Source organism: Plecotus auritus, assembly GCF_963455305.1.
Source record: "Plecotus auritus genome assembly, chromosome: 3".
In the NCBI taxonomy this organism is placed as follows: Eukaryota; Metazoa; Chordata; class Mammalia; order Chiroptera; family Vespertilionidae; genus Plecotus; species Plecotus auritus.
The window spans coordinates 44,798,013-44,814,525 of NC_137772.1; positions in this window are offsets into that span (position 1 = coordinate 44,798,013).

Genomic DNA, 16,513 nt, shown 5'->3' on the forward strand with positions numbered 1-16,513 from the left:
CCTTCCAACAATCATCACCATGTTTGGGAGAGTTTTCACATCTATTGACTCATGTGATAGCCTAAAGCAGGATACATGGTGAGGGGGTGGGTGGGACTGCAATGTGTCTGGTGAAAATAGAAACTTAGCTTCAGTCTGGCTTTGTCACCAGTGGCCTCAAGCAAAAGAATGTCCCCGGAGTCTATAAGCGATAAAAACCACTCTCTCACTAGTGAGAGACCAGGTATAATAGCATTTGAAAAGGAACATATTCCTTTGATGTTTTCTCAAAAGGTAAAAGAAGATGTTGCTGATAATATTTGGGAGGTGAGGGAGGAAGAAACCAGCTCAAGAATAGGGGAAGTTTTGTGCACAGATAAATTCAAAGATAGAGCAGGTCTGACTAATTGTGGTAGGCACCCTTCTACAATGGCTTTCAATGGTTCCTGCCTCCTGGTCTTCATGCCCTTGTGTTGGTATCTCCTCGCTGGATTGCTGACCAGATAGTGACTTGTTTCTAATACATAGAACATAGCCAAAGTGATAGGAGGTCATTTCTGAGATCAGGTTATAGAACACTGTGACTTCCATCTTGCTGACCCTTTCTCACCCAACCTGCTCACTTTGATGAAGCAAGTTGCCATTTTATGAGCTGCCCCAAAAGGGACTCATATCCTAAGGCCGTGGTCGGCAAACTGAGGCTCGGGAGCCATATGCAGCTCTTTGGCCCCTTGGGTATGGCTCTTCCACAAAATACCACAGCCTGGGCAAGTCTATTTTGAATAAGTGGCGTTAGAAGAAGTTTAAGTTTAAAAAATTTGTCTCTCAAAAGAAATTTCAATCGTTGTACTGTTGATATTTGGCTCTGTTGACTAATGAGTTTGCCGACCACTGTCCTAAGGAATGAGGAGTGGACTCTGGCCAATAGTCTAGGAAAAGTTGAGAGCCTGAGTCCAGAAGGTATAAGAAACTGAAGCCCACCTACTACTGAGTGAGCTTGGAAGCAGATCCTGCCCCAGTTGAGTCTAAAGAGAACTACAGCTACAGGAAGACCTTGATTGCAGCCTTGAGAAAGATTGGGGGCACAGGCACCCAGCTTAGCCATGCCCAAATTTCAGACCCGCAGAAACTGTAAGATAATAAATGGATGTTGTAGTAAGCTGCTAAGATTTGGGACAATTTCTTATAATCCTATACTAGAGGCCTGATGCACAAAATTCGTGCAAGGCGTTAGGCCCCCACCACTACCACGGCCGCCTCTGCCTCAGCCCTCGCCCACTGCTGCGGCCACCTTGACTCTTGCAGCCCTGGCTTCATCCAGAAGGTCGTCTGGAAGGACATCCAGTCTAATTAGCATATTACACTTTTATTATATGCACATTGGGTGGTCATTCGACCAGGAGTTTGACCGCTCTCTATTACATTTGCTGACCACCAGGGGGCAGCGCAGAACATGGTGGGCACAATGTGGCACTGGCAGCAAGCAGCAGTGGAGGCACTGCTAGCCCTAATGGGCCCCCAACAAGAGTGGTACCATGGCAGGATGGTGGAGCAGGTGAGCGAATGGCATCAGGTCAAGGTGGGTGCAAGTGGAGGCCCGATCACCCTGCCAATCACCCTGCAGATGATGACCAGTGGCAGTGGTGGAGGGTGGGGCTGCTGCCCAGTTCCCAGGTGCTGAGAAAGCCTGGCGGGGATGCCCAGCCCCAATCGATTTCCCCAGAGGCAGGAAGGTGGAGCAGGTGAGGGGGCAGCACCAGGCCAAGGCAGGGTGCCAGGTGGGGCTTTGGAGCTGGGGTTCAATCTCCGCAAGCCACCCCAAGGGACCCCACCAGTGCACAAATTTGTGCACCGGGCCTCTAGTACATAGATAATACAGCTATTAACTTAGGATAACCTGGGATGGTTTTGAAGGAAAATAAATGAAGGGTTTTACATAATAAACACAGGAAATTATTAATCATGTGACCCTGACATGGGGAAAAAAAGCAAAAATGAGTTCCAAGAAGCAATGGAGAGGAAATAGAGAAGAGAGTGTAGAAATAAATGAAGACGAAATAAATAAGAACAGACAGAGGCTACATAGTCAGAGCTTGCTGTGTCAGGGAGGCAGCCACTGTCATTTGTACTCGGCAGAGACTCAAGGCAGACAGAGGAGTGGAGAGCTTCCTAGAGGAGTGCCCTGGCTGGAGGCTGTCGGCCTGGGAAAGCTGCAGGGGGAGGGGAGGCCTAACTAGGAATGGGGTGTCCTACACCATTGGTTAGTGGTGCATGTTTGGCTTTCTCTGATTGGTCCAAAGGTGGAAGTGAGGGCAAAAGTTAGGGAAGCTGTCACTTACTTATCAAGTCCTGGCCATTTTGGCCAATTGTTGTAGGGGTTATCGTTCGGTTTCCTGGATTATTGCTAGAGATAGTGGTCTGATTCCTACAAGTCTGACTCATAGCAGGCTCGCCTCCTGTGCTACTTAATGTAGATAGTAGGTGGCTTCCTGGTTGCTGCAGATCATGGATCAGAGTTCTATTTTTATATATGGTCTGGCCTCTGTCCATCTGTATATTTAATCTCTCAGAAGAAGAGTAGGTATGAAGTAATGGTGTACCTGAACCGAATCAAGGAGATTCCCACCAATGGACCTAAGTCATTCCTAGTCAAAGAAGGAGGGAGGGTCAGGAGAACCTGCTGCCTTTTCACAGACAGAGAGATAAATCCACGGTGAATACTTCAGACGAAGGTGCGGCCATGCCATGCTTCAGGAATCTGAATCCATGGCAAGTCACTGGTCCAATTCAAACTGCTTGAGACTATGTTTTAGCCACACCTATTTTTCCAAATCTGAAAGCAGTTTTGCAAAGCCATTTGCTCTCTGTCACGTTTCCCTCCACAGAGCCAAAGTGGAGTCATTTAAGTGGACTGTTAGACCACAGCGTTTTTTTCTGGAATCAGTCCCTGGAGAGTCTTTACCTCCATGATCCCGAGTTACAATGTAGCTTTCCTTACTGGACCCCTTTTAAGACAGTCTTTTCTCACAGCCAGACTGTGGAGAGGTTTCCCTTTCTTTTTTCTTTGCCTTTTTACCTGCTGCTTAACTAGAAAATTATCCTCCACATAGGAAGGTAAACGCTATCTCATCCTGTTGCTGGGATAAAAAATTATCTTGTAACTTGGCTCTGTCGGGCAAAAATCTACATCAGCCCAGCACTCCCTCTTAACCAGCAGTGGCTTTCAGAAGCGGGACTGCGACCTGGATAATCACAGCAGGGCTTGTAATCTTCCCCGTGCTAATGAGGGTCACATCCTACCTGACTGGTAGGCCTTCTGTGGAGAGTTAAAGCTTCTCCTGCTCTAATTAGCAATGGCTGATGGAGGGAGAAGCCTGTCCCTTTACAGGTATCCATCCCAGTGGTTTGAACAATGCAGAGAAAAATTATTTGCAGACCCAATGGCAAAGACGGTTAATTAAAATAGTGATGATGCCGATAAGAGGAATGACAAACGGGGGTCCCTCATTAATGAGAACGGTCGCGTTTTCTGCTCCCTTCTCCCCTTGCTCATCAGGAAATAGCAGAGCGGAGCCCCCAGGAGACTCCTGCTCAATTAGGCCCCACAGGCAGTGAAAGCTGCAGAAGGTCCTGTGAAGAGAAAATGTAACCACCTAATTTGGGAGGGAAGGAGCGAGGGCACGGGCTCTAATGGAATATGCCACTGGCACTTCCAGATCCACCACTGATGGGATGCACCACGTGAAGCCATTCTCAAAAAGGCAGGAGTGGGGGGTGGGCGAGGGACACAGCATGAAGTCACAGACGCCTGTGTTGGGATCTGATTCTAGCAGTGTTACTCTGTCACTCGGAGCCTGTTTTCTCATTGAAAAACGTGAAGATAATGACAATGACTTCACTGAGTCTGTATGAGGTCACGTGTGTACATATAGAAGAGATGGCACACAGATCACACAGGTAATAATTGGCACCTTTTCCTTTCCACCCCGGTATGTCCCACCACACTTGCCCTGATGGACTTCATTTTTTTTGTAACCTGCCCCTCCTGATTGATAGGGCCTGTTCACACTTTGCCGCACTCAATGTTACACTGAAGGTGTCCTAAAGATCTTTCTTGAGCATTTTGTGTTATTTCTTTTAGGGACCAGCCCCCTAAGAACAGGACCCATTCTTTCTCTTTCTCACCACCCCCCCCCCAAAAAAAAATATGTTTTTATTGATTTCAGAGAGAGGAAGGGAGAGGGAGAGAGAGATAGAACCGTCAATGATGAGGATCACTGATTGGCTGCCTCCTACACACACACCCCTGCCGGGGATCAAGCCTACAACCAGGCATGTGACCAGAAATCGAACTATGACCTCCTGGTTCATAGGTTGATGCTCAACCACTGAGCTACACTGGGCTGGCATTCCTTCTCTTTCTTTGTCATCTTATTGCCAATTCTCAGCAGACCTATAGTTGTCACATGTGAGTTATGTATCACCTTCCCCAATGCTTCTGACAAGGGAGCATCCCAGGAGGGACTCAGGGAGCTAAAGAGCCCTCATGCTTGCCCTTTGGGGTTGGGGAAAACCCTTCCTGGTACTAACACCTATCTTTGTACTAAAGCAGAAGCACCTCACTATCTCTATTTTGTTCTTCCCAGTGACGCTGTGAGACGGATAGGCCAGCCAGAGACTCCCAAAGTTTCATTAACTTGACTAAAATTCACTTTTAGTAAGAGGCAAAACTAAAATCCAGGTATTCCAAGGAAATACTGGGATATACTTTCCATTCTTCTTGAAATAACTAACATTGGACTCTGTATCACTCGGGTTAGGTTATGGAAATCTCAGTGGCTTAAAGAAACAAAGGTTTATTTTTTCCCTCATGCTACATGTCTATCACAGGCCAGTTGGGGCTCTGCTCACCAAGTCATCCCTGTAATCTGCACTCTGAGACCTGGGCCAACAGAACAGCCGCTCCCTGGAGCATTGCTAACTGCTGGAACAGAGAGAAAGTCAGCATGCTTAAGCACATGCTTGCTCCTAAAGCATTGGCCTGGAAGTGACACATTACATTCCACTTACATTTTATTGACCATGCCTGAGTTCAACAGTGCAGGGGAGTAACACCCTTGCAGAAGGAGAGGCAAGGACATTACTCAAGAGTTGCACAGTCTACCATCAACCCCATCACTCTTTGTCTCAATCCTCGGTGCTGTAGAAATGAGCGGAGTTTGGTAGTAGTCTATCTATTCAGCCTGGATAGTGATTGTAGCTATAGATAGAGAATTGCTTGCCTTTTGTTGGAAGCAGAGACAAGGGAAAGATATCCACAGTAGTGCTTGCTTCAGAAGAGACAACTTAGAAGATGATGTTCAAACTTGGCCATCAATACCATGTTTAAATTCTGGACCAAAAGTTAACATATTAGCAACTGCAAAAGATTTTATATAGGCTGGTCTCATATCGCAGAGAGTAAACCACTGTTCCAGGAATGAGAGTGCTGCAAAGCCACGTGCAAATGCTTTCGGTCTTCAGCAGGAAGGCACTAAAATGCCCCACATTTTTATTTGCTGAAAAGAGAGAACTAAATAACTTGCTAATTACTTCCACATGTGCCCCTCTATGAATGGCAGTAATAACATTTCGAGGGTGTTCAGTATTGACACAACAGTAGATGGCCAGGGGCCTCAAGTGAAGAACCCAGTGACTGAGTTCTCCCAGGACTGGAGCTCTCCTAGGACAGGGCATGTGACTTATCCATTTGTATTTGCAGTACTTGTTGCTTCTTCATCCTACAAGACTGTCGTGTTCATAAAAATAAATACATACATACATGCATGCATACATACCTACATAAATAAATAAGAACCCATAGCTTCTCCTTCCAGTCATGCAGCCTGCTCCATACAGACAAACCTCAGATACATTTACTTATTTACTTACTGACTTATACTTCATCTACTTCTAAGGAGAGTTGAGGCAGGGTCTGCTTTCAACTTAATGTGAAACAGGACAGCTAGGCCTGAAACCAGAGCAGAGACTGGGAGTCAGAGCACAGCGAGTGGATATCTCCACATCCCTGAAAATAGCTGACAACGTGTTGAGCACTGACTTGCCTCCCTAACTTCTGGGAGCTTAGGAGTGAGGGCACGGGCTCTAATGGAATATGCCACTGGCACTTCCAGGTCCACCGCTGATGGGATGCACCACGTGAAGCCGCTGATGGGATGCACCGCAGTTTGCCAACCACTGTCCTAAAGCATTGGCCTGGAAGTGACACATTACATTCCACTTACATTTTATTGACCATGCAAATGGACCACATTGGCCTCCTTCGGAGGGTCGTGCATCTGATAGTGAGGTGATGATGCAGGTGAAGTGCCACTTTGAGGACTGTCCTCTCCTGCTTTGCTGAGGCTACCTACCTCCTATCTGGCAGCTTAGGGAGTCTGGTTTATTATTAGGGTAGATGTGCAGCTAAATCTGTAGTTTCAGACTACCCACCAAGAGTGTACATAGTCCTCTCTCCATTCTGACCCCTCCTTCATTCCTGGCCAACTCTTTACAGGAGAAAATGAGTCTGATCCATCTCTGTGTTCAGATGTTAGCTGAGAACACCTTAAGATAGGACCTGACCCAGGGATCTTTGTTCAATTACATGTATCTAACATTTATTTATGAACCACATATTTAGAGTCCAGAAATGAGGAGATGAAGAGAGTCTGCACATGAACACTGATTAGCAGAATCAGTGTCTGTGAATCCATGCTTAGACCCAGACATCAGGCTCCCGTGCATAGTGGGCCCACTCTGGTCCTCCTCCATCAAGCCCCTCCCTAGGGGAAGAACTCGTCAGGGCCCGGAGGGATGTGTCCAACTGAAACCTGTGACTCTCCTTCCTTCTACTCCATGTTCCAGGTACTCAGCACCCCAGAATACCCTCCCCATGGAACCCACAACAGCATCTGAGGCCTGCACAGCCTCTTCCCAAGATCCAAGCTGGCCTACTGGGAGTCCATGCAAGGGGTGAGTGCTGAGGGCAGCCTAGACTTTTGGCCTGAAGTGTCCACAGACTTGAAACCACCCTCTCACCATGTGGGATAGAACAAGGTTGTGGGAAGTGGAGAGGGAAGATCAGCAGGCCAGGGCCTCTATTGGCATTACTACCCCGGTCCTGAAAACGTGGGGATGGACTTGTAATTTGGGCACTCTGGGAGGTGCGGGGAGAGCTAAGGGTAGAGATGGGAAGATTCCCAAGTCTAAAACAGGTTTCTTTTTGCCAGTAAGGGGTTAACTCACCACTGTACTTATTTCTGATTGTTTACGAGGAGATTTGATCATGAAAGGCCAATGAAAGTGTTCAAGAGTCTGATTTTTCTTGTCTATCTAAATTAGCATCTCAGGAGGCAAAGCAAACCAATTTACCTTGAGGCTTCCATCAGAGAAATCCGTAGACAGTCCAGGAACCACATGCTAACAAGATAGTGAGTCTTAAAGCAGGAAAACAAACTAAAAGGCCAAATTCAAACTAAAAGATATTGCTTCATGATAAACTCCACTTGTTCAGGCAAAAGAATCCAAGGATAGCTGTATCGTGGGAAATACAAATATTCTGGTTAACTGAATGCTAGGATTATTTGTCCTTATAGAATTATATAGGGAAATCTTAAAATTATACTAAAAGTAATTATATCTCTTTTTCATCACCAACCTCAGTGATTTCGGCAGATTGCCTCTATTATTTTTTTAAATTGCCAATATGTTCTTAGGTTCTCCCCTCCAAAGACTGGCTAACTAAAAGTAGGACAAGATGTCCCCAGTGGTCCCCTCCTTGTTATGACCAAAGACAGGCACACAAGAAATTTCATTAAAGAAAGTCAGAAATGACCCTATAGTCATGGTCTCCTGCATATAACTCGTGGCTTCACTGCTGTGAGAGTTCCTCAATATCAAATTGGACTCTTCTCAACTATTGTCATTCTAGAGCAGGGGTGGGGCACCATTTTTCTGCCAAGGGCCATTTGGATGTTTATAACATCATTCGCTTATATAATTCACTTAATATAAATTTATGTTGCTATGAAAAAAGCTCCCAGATTTATTGAATTCTAAGTCCGGCCTGCAGCTGCCTTGGCAGGGCCAGACCAAATGACTTTTCAGGCCTGATACAGCCTGTGGCCCAGATATTCCCCACCCCTGTTCTAGAGGGTGGAGCTCACCAAAGAATTATCTTCCAATAGAGAATTTCAGTCTTCTCTGCTCTCTTTTCTGTCTGAGGGTAGAACCATAGCTGCCTACTCAGCCAAAATGATTATCTTCCTATTTGTGGCCCTCCACCTAAAGAATGTCCAGGTGCCTGCTGTCCTTTAACTTCTGCCCTTATCTTCTCAATCAACTCCATCTAACCCACCTGATGATCCACTTAGGTGTTTCCTCCCCCCGCCCCCAAATGATTTGGGAGAATTTTGCATGAATTCTGTGTGATTAGAATAGAGAACAGATTACTAAAGAGCAAGATGTCATCTGCGTGTGTGTATGTGGGGGGGGGGGGAGGGGTAGTGGGGGTTTGTTCCTAAGTGCCACTCTACAGAGTGTTTACTCAATCCTAAAGTCAATGAGTCTCCATTAAACTGGTTAAGCAGAGGAGTGATATGACCAGGTCTTTGAAAAGGCAGAGTCAGGCCAAGAGGAAAGGTTTTGGAAGCTCGGGGAGTAACTACTTCATAACAGAACTTGGGCTTTGGGTTAAAGCAAAACTGACTTCAAATCCTAGTTCCAATACTTACCAACTATGTATCCATTTACTTTCTCTGGTACTCAATTTTCTAATTAAAAAATCATAATGACTCATAGTATTGAAGATTAAAACATGCATAAAAAAGCTTTGAAGATTAAAACATGTATAACAAAGCTCCTATTGAGCAGTTAGGGGCAATCGGGCTGGCAGGGGAGCAGTTAGGTGTCAATCAAGCTGGCAGGAGAATGGTTGGGGGTGATCAGGCTGGCAGGCAGAAGTGGTTAAGACAATCAGGCAGGCAGGCAGGCGAGCTGTTGGGAGCCAGCAGTCCTGGATTGTGAGAGGGATGTCTGACTGCCCGTTTAGGCCCGATCGCCAGTGGGATTGGGCCTAAACGGGTAGTCGGACATCCCTAAAGGGGTCCCAGATTGGAAAGGGTGCAGGCTGGGCTGAAAGACACACACCCCCTGTGCACAAATTTCATGCACCGGGCTTCTAGTAGAGACAAGAGAAGGGCATTACAGTAGCACCTGGCTGTGCCACAGATAAAGTGAACACCATGAATTTGTGAAGGTACTATCTTCTCCAGAAAATAATTCTTTATATTTAAAAAACTGTCAGTGCTATTAGAAATATTTTAAATTATACTCTTAAATTTTTAAAAAATATGTTTTTATTGCTTTTTAAATAGAGAGGAAGGGAGAGAGAAAGAAGATAGAAACATCAGTAATAAGAGAGACACATCCATTGGCTGCCTCCCTACTGGGGATCGAGCTTGCAACCTGGGCATGTACCCTTACCAGGAATCAAACTAGGGATCTCTTGGTCCATGAGATGATGCTCAATCCACTGGGCCACACCAGTTGAGCTATACTCTTAAATTTTAACACACTCTTGCTAGCCATACAAAAGACCAATTTAACCCCTCTCCCTTCTTTTGCATATATTATGATGGCTTTGGTCATAAATTAAACTTGAAAACAATTGTGTTTCTAGAATCCTGATAAAATTTTTACTCCTTTATTTTTTTTTTCTTCTCACCGAATAAACATATTATTCACAGAAACTAATGACCTCTTGAAAGCTAGGTGACCCCATTATTTTCAAACACCAATTTCAGAGGTCCTAATTTTCTCTTTATCTTCATTTATTCTTAATTTATTCACATGCAACAACTGTTCGAATAATTTAAATGATCGATATGCAAGCATCACCCAGAAGTGTGAGGACTTTTACTTCAAAAGTAACTCAGTATTTTCAAATTAGGATGAGAATAATAGTTTTCCTGGTTTTTATTCTCCTGTCTTCTTTTGATGTAGTTACAATGCTAACTATAATAACACTGTAACAACAGCAATAACAAGAGGAATCTAAAGTCCTAGCTTCTTCCTAACCCAGGGTTGTTACTTCAGGTAATTGAAACAAACAACGGGAAGTAGGATGAGAAAAGCATATAAATGTAAATATCTGCAAATTACACAAAGGAAAGTCAAACAAATACGCTGCATTCTTAACACTGGTTCCACAAAAATTGCAGCCTATTAAAACGGAAAATACAACAGGAGGAAGCATAAGTAATAAAAATCATAAAATAAGAAAACAACAGAAGATAGCAATCTATAAATCATAACAATTCTCAAAATAAAAGACAAAGACAGACTACGTGAAGAAAAATTAAACTACATGTTAATTACAAGTTACAAAAGTTGATAAGATCAAAATGAAAGCAAAAAGTATTAAATGATACAAAAGGAGCCATCTTATATTGAAAATGGTAGTAGTCTCATCAATAAAGAATATGGAGCCCTGGACAGTGTTTGCCCAGTGGTTACAGCATCGGCCCAAGCACCAAAGGGTCTCAGGTTCAATTTCTGGTCAAGGGCACCTATCTGGGTTGCAGGTTCAATCCCTGGCCCTGGCCAGGGTGCATTCAGAAAGCAACCAATCAATGTGTCTCTCTCATATCCATGTTTCTCTCTTTTTGGCCCCTTCCCCCTTTCCCTTCCACTCTCTCTAAAAAAACAATGGAAAAAATATCCTCTGATGAGAATTAACAACAACAACAAAAATATGGAAGTCATAAACATGAAAGAATGAATCGCCAAAATATATAGTATAAACTAAAAACTGTGATGAATGATACAAGCACAGTTACAGTAGGAGATTTTAGTATGCACTCACTGTCTTTGAATAATTAAATATTTTATATTAATGCATATATGTGCATGTATATAGGTGTATTAAAATTAAGTTATATATACAAAGATATATGTAATGTATAGTTGTGTATATACTTTATATATATTTATATTAGAGAGATATCTCATATACTACCATGTTTCCCCGAAAATAAGACATCCTCCGAAAATAAGACCTACTTACAGGTTTCATTCTGAGTGAAATATAAGGCATCCCCCCGAAAATAAGGCCCCCAGGCTCTGTCTCAGAATGAAAATTAATTTACCGTAAACTGGTTGCTAGGGCCGTCCCGACTGGAGTCTAGCAACCAGTGATGTTACGCGGAGTCCTGACATCACTGCTGTGTGGAGGCAGAGCGGAGGTCAGAGTGAGCGGTGAGCGCGGGGTGGGAGAGAGGAGGAGACTTTCGCAGATGCGTGTAGTAGAACAGGAGGATTAGAGCGGACAGGACGCGGCGAAGGTGGTGAGTGCTGGTCTGTCTCTGGTGACACTACCTGATGCTCGCGGCCGCCTTCATGATGACTGAAGGTTCTCAGTCAGTGGCAGACCCTGTTCCAGCCCAGATCCAGGCCCCAGCAAGCCCAGTGACAGTCCCCAGGCAGGCCCCAGGGGGTAAATGTCTGATAAAAGGGTAGGGGGGATGTCTGGTGAAGGTGTTCAGTGGCACAGGGGTGGGGGGAGGGGGATCACTTAAAATGACACAGGAGGATCAGAGGAGGCAATCAAAATGACACAGGAGGATCAGAGGGGACAATCCAAATGACACAGGAGGATCAGAGGGGACAATCAAAATGACACAGGAGGATCAAAAGGGGTTACTAAAATGGTAATCCCCCCTCTGATTCTCCTGTGCCATTTTGATTCCCCCCTCTGATCCCCCCTGTGTCATTTTGAGTGATCCCCCTCCCCCCACCTTGATACCCCAATTCCTTTTTTTTTACCCCTAGAAATGAGCGCAAAAAGAAAAAGCTACTCCGTGGAGTACAAGAAAGGAATCGTGGAAGACTCTTGGGGCCAAAATCTTACTGCTTTCTGCAAAGAGAAGATGTTGAGTATTCGATTGGTCTGAAAATGGCGAGCAGAGTATGGTAACCTCATTGAACAAGTGGACAAGGGAAATGCTAAAAAGCGCAAGTGTGGATCAGGTCGGCAACCATTATTTTCCAAGCTGGAAGACCTGATCTGTGAATGGGTTGTTGACAGGAGAGCAAAGGCTTTGGTTGTGAATAGGGCTCAGATTCAAGAATTTGCCCTTGCAATGGCACCACAGTTTGACATAGCCCCCGAAGACTTCAAAGCATCACAACACTGGCTGGATAATTTCCTTCAGCGAAGTGATCTGTCTTTAAGAAGATCTACAACATTGTTTAGGTTGGAAGATACTCAAGTTATTAAGCGAGCACTTGCATTCAAGTCCTTTATTGATGATGCTGACTTCTCTAAATACAATCTTTCCAACATAATTGCTATGGATGAAACTGCAGTGTTTATGGGCCAATCATCTCAAACAACAATTGAACAGCGGGGTGCCTCCTTAGCATACATTCCCTCCACTGCTTACGAAAGTGCACGTTTTTCTTGTATTTTGGCAATTCGTCTGGATGGCACTAAAATCCCACCTTTAACCATTTCTAAGGGTAAGAAGGAAAAGATTGAACGTGTTTTGGGCGTTTTTATTCTTGAAACTGAAAAAGCCTGGGCCACACAAGCAGTTATAAGGAAGTGAGTCAATTTAATGCTGCCGCTTGTTATGCGAGGGAGCCAAAGAGGTCTGCTAGTCTGGGATGCAGCCAGCACTCACCACGCTAAAGACATGAAGACATTTCTTCATGAAAGAAAAATAGATCAGATAATGATTCCCGCAGGAATGACGGCCTATCTCCAGACTCTTGATATTGCAATAAACAAGCCATTCAAAGACAATTTACGCATGGAAATTAATGACTACATTGAAAATAGAATGGAGAGAAATCAGCGTGGAAACTTTGTGAAACCTAAACTGCAAGAAGTTGTGACTTGGGTGAAGAATTCATGGGAGAAAATCACTGACAGTTGCATTGCAAATGCACTGCGAGCAGGCTACCTTGACAAGAAGTACTCATTTAAAGACAGTGCTATTGCTAAACATGAGAGATTTGGTCCACTGATTCTGAAAGAAATGGAGTCACAAGAAATTCACCAGGAAATTCAGGAATTGGATTGTTATGATGATGTTCCAGAAGATGATATGATTGTCATTGAATAAATGAGTAAATTCTTGATACTGTAGGATTCACAGTTTGTCTGGTTTGTGTTGATAACTACCGTACTACCGTACCGTATACAGGTAATAAATTTCCTTTATTTTCATTTAACAATAAATGTGTACCGTATTCTTCTTCATGGAAAAATAAGATATCCCCTGAAAATAAGACCTAGCGTGTCTTTGGGGGCAAAAATTAATATAAGACACTGTCTTATTTTTGGGGAAACACGGTATATAACTTAATAATATAATACACATATTGTTTTCAGGTATCTATAAAAGTTTTACAAAAATGGGCACACACAAAGCCCCCAAAGAACCTAAGTATAGTTTAGAAAGTAGAAATTACAAGATCACAGCATGTTGACTACAAATAATAGGGATAAAATAAATTCGTTTCAAAATAAAAATAAGAGACGATTATAACCAACCATGAGAAACTGAAATAAACTGCCATAGAAAACTGAGTACAAAGATAAACCATCAATAAAAATGAAAGGTTAAGCAATAAGAGATGTATAAAATGAATGAGTTTTAAAGTAAAAGATTAAAAAATTGGACCAATGAAATACCATAAAAGTTTGAAAACAATAAATGATAAAACAAAAATAAAAGGAAAAATTCAAGCATAAATGTAAGATTAAAACTTGAAAATGAAAATTAAGAAGTGAAAAGGTAAAGTAACATTTAAAATATAATCATAAGTAGGAAAATAAAAATATTCTTAAAGGGCATGATTACAGAGAGAGGTTTATGACAGAGATAAGTAAACAGAGAGAAAAGTCCCCCATATAGAAAAGGAGCAAAAGTTAATTGTGACAATCTGGAGTCTTGAAATAGAAAGAATGTGATGAAGTGCCGAATAATGAAAAAGGAACGGAAACACAGAATCAAAGGAAATTTAAAAATCTGAGAGCAGACTTGTTTTTAGGAACTTGACAGACTGAGCTAACAAGATTCTTCTTTCAGCCATAAACAAGGAGGAATCTTGGACAAAATACGCCAAAATAACTTTTTATAGCTGAGCTCAAAAGACAGGAAGGGAAATCTGCAGGTGCTACAACAAAGAAGAAACTCAGCAGAAGGCTATGGAGGCTAGAACATGGGCAAGTCTGCTCTAGGTCCCTGGAAGGCAGAGACTATGGTGGAGATGGGTGTGAGGAAAGCTGATTGGGAACAACCCATGGGGGAGTGAGGGCCACAAGAGGGGGCAGAGGTGGAAAGTGACTGGGGTGCTTTGCAATGAAGTCCTCAGCTGACCCTGCAGGGCACGTTGGAGGTGAGATATCTCTAGTCAAAAGGCCTGACCTTCACCTCCACAGCAGATATGTTCATATTGGCCCCAAAACGTGGTGTGACCTTGTCGGGAGGGCAAGTCCTTGAGAGAGACAGCTGAGAGCAGGTAGCCAGAAGCCAATGCTCCCAGCATGCTGGGGGAATGAGGCCTTCAGCTCAGGGCTCTAAAGGTGGTTCTGGCGAGTTCTAAATTTTCTTTGATGACATGGGTAACTTTCATTTCAACTTTTTTTTCACAATTCATTTGGCTCTGTCTATGTAATGTTGACATTCTGGAATATTTGTTCTTTTGGAGTTGTTAGGAAGATACAATCAAGTGGTCCACTGCCCCGTCTCCCACAGGTATACAAAGACACTTACATAGATGCTACTTATGTACAAGTATATTAATTTTAGTGGTATTTATATTAGGGGAATAATTGACAATGACCAAAATACCCCAAAATATAAGAATGATAAAATTATGTGCAGCTATTAAAACTATGTTTTCAAAGAATGGGCATTAAGATATTAATATCTGCATTTACACTGCATAGATTTATTATTCTAATTTATTGAACATTTGTTATTTAAAATTTTATTCTAATTACTATTGCATAAAATATATGAAGGCAAATAGATCCAAATGATGCCAGGATTTGGCTCTAAAATGTACAGATTTTTCAGTACTTTTTATTTTCCAAATGACCTAAGATTATGTATTATTTGCAATTACAAAAAACAACCAACATTGTTTATAAAATAAAAACATAATTATGCTGAATTAGACTTAATTGATTTTCAAATTTATATTTGATGTGAAAAGATATAGTGATAATGAAACCACTATATTGAGAGCAGATTTTCAATATTTTTCACAGTTTTCAAATCTTATTTTTAAGACTATTTTCATGGTGAATGGAGTGGAAAAAGTAAATCTTGAGTGTTTCTTAGTCCTTCTCTTCTCTGAAGTTTTTCTTGGGAGATAAAAGCTCCCAAAATATGTGTGTGTTTCTGTGTGTGTGTGTGTGTGTGTGTGTGTGTGCGTGCACACATGCTCACACACATTTGACTTCTATTGTCTTTTGGAGCCTTCCCTATGCCTGTCTCAATTGTTCTAAAGTTCCCATTGCACATGATTCCCACTAGTCAGTGGAACATGGTCAAAGGACATTCTCCTAAGGCTGCAAATCTCACTAACCCATGAGCAGGGAAGAAATCCACAAATCTACAGAATAAAAAGAAAACAATAAATTACATCATTCAAGGGATTTTTAAATGAAGGAACTATTCTGTACTAGACATTTGAGTTTGACAAAGCTGATCCTGTGGATTCAATTTCCATAAATCCTTTCAAGTGTTTAACCAACTTTTCTCATTTTGCAAAAACATCTAACAAAATCACAGGGGAGAATAATTGTTCTTGACATCATAAAAGTTTAATATCTTAACTCATTTATTAATTTTTGCTTGCTTTGCTTATGTTATAGGAACTGGTCAGATATTTTTAAGAATCTGACAAACCACACACTTTGAAATTGTGAACAGACCCATATTAGTTTTCATTATTGTTGTGGCTTTCTTTTTTTTGTTAATCCTCACCTGAGGATATTCTCCCACTGATTTTTAAAGGGAGGAGGAGAGGGAGGGAGGAGGAGGAGGGAGGAGACAGAGAGAGAGAGAGAGAGAGAGAGAGAGAGAGAGAGAGAGAAACATAGATTGGTTGCCTCCTGCATGTGCCCCAACCAGCGACCAGAGCCAGAAATTGAACCTGCAAACCCAGGTAGGTGCCCTTGGCTGGGAAATGAACCCTGAACCCTTCTGGGCATGGGCCAATGCTCTAACCATTGTGAAACATTGTCCAGGGCAGTTGTTGTTGTTTTCTTCTTCTGTTTCCTCTCTCTCTCCCTCTTTTCTTCCCTCCCTCTTTTCCTTCCTTTTAGACAGAGTTCCTAATTCCTTAGCTCTAATTCATGATTTACCCTCTCACCATTCTTTCTCACATCATTTCCTTCTCCCTCCATCTCTACGTTGCTTTTCCATATTTCACAGTGAATGTCAATGTGCTAGAGTGTGCACTGAATGGGGAG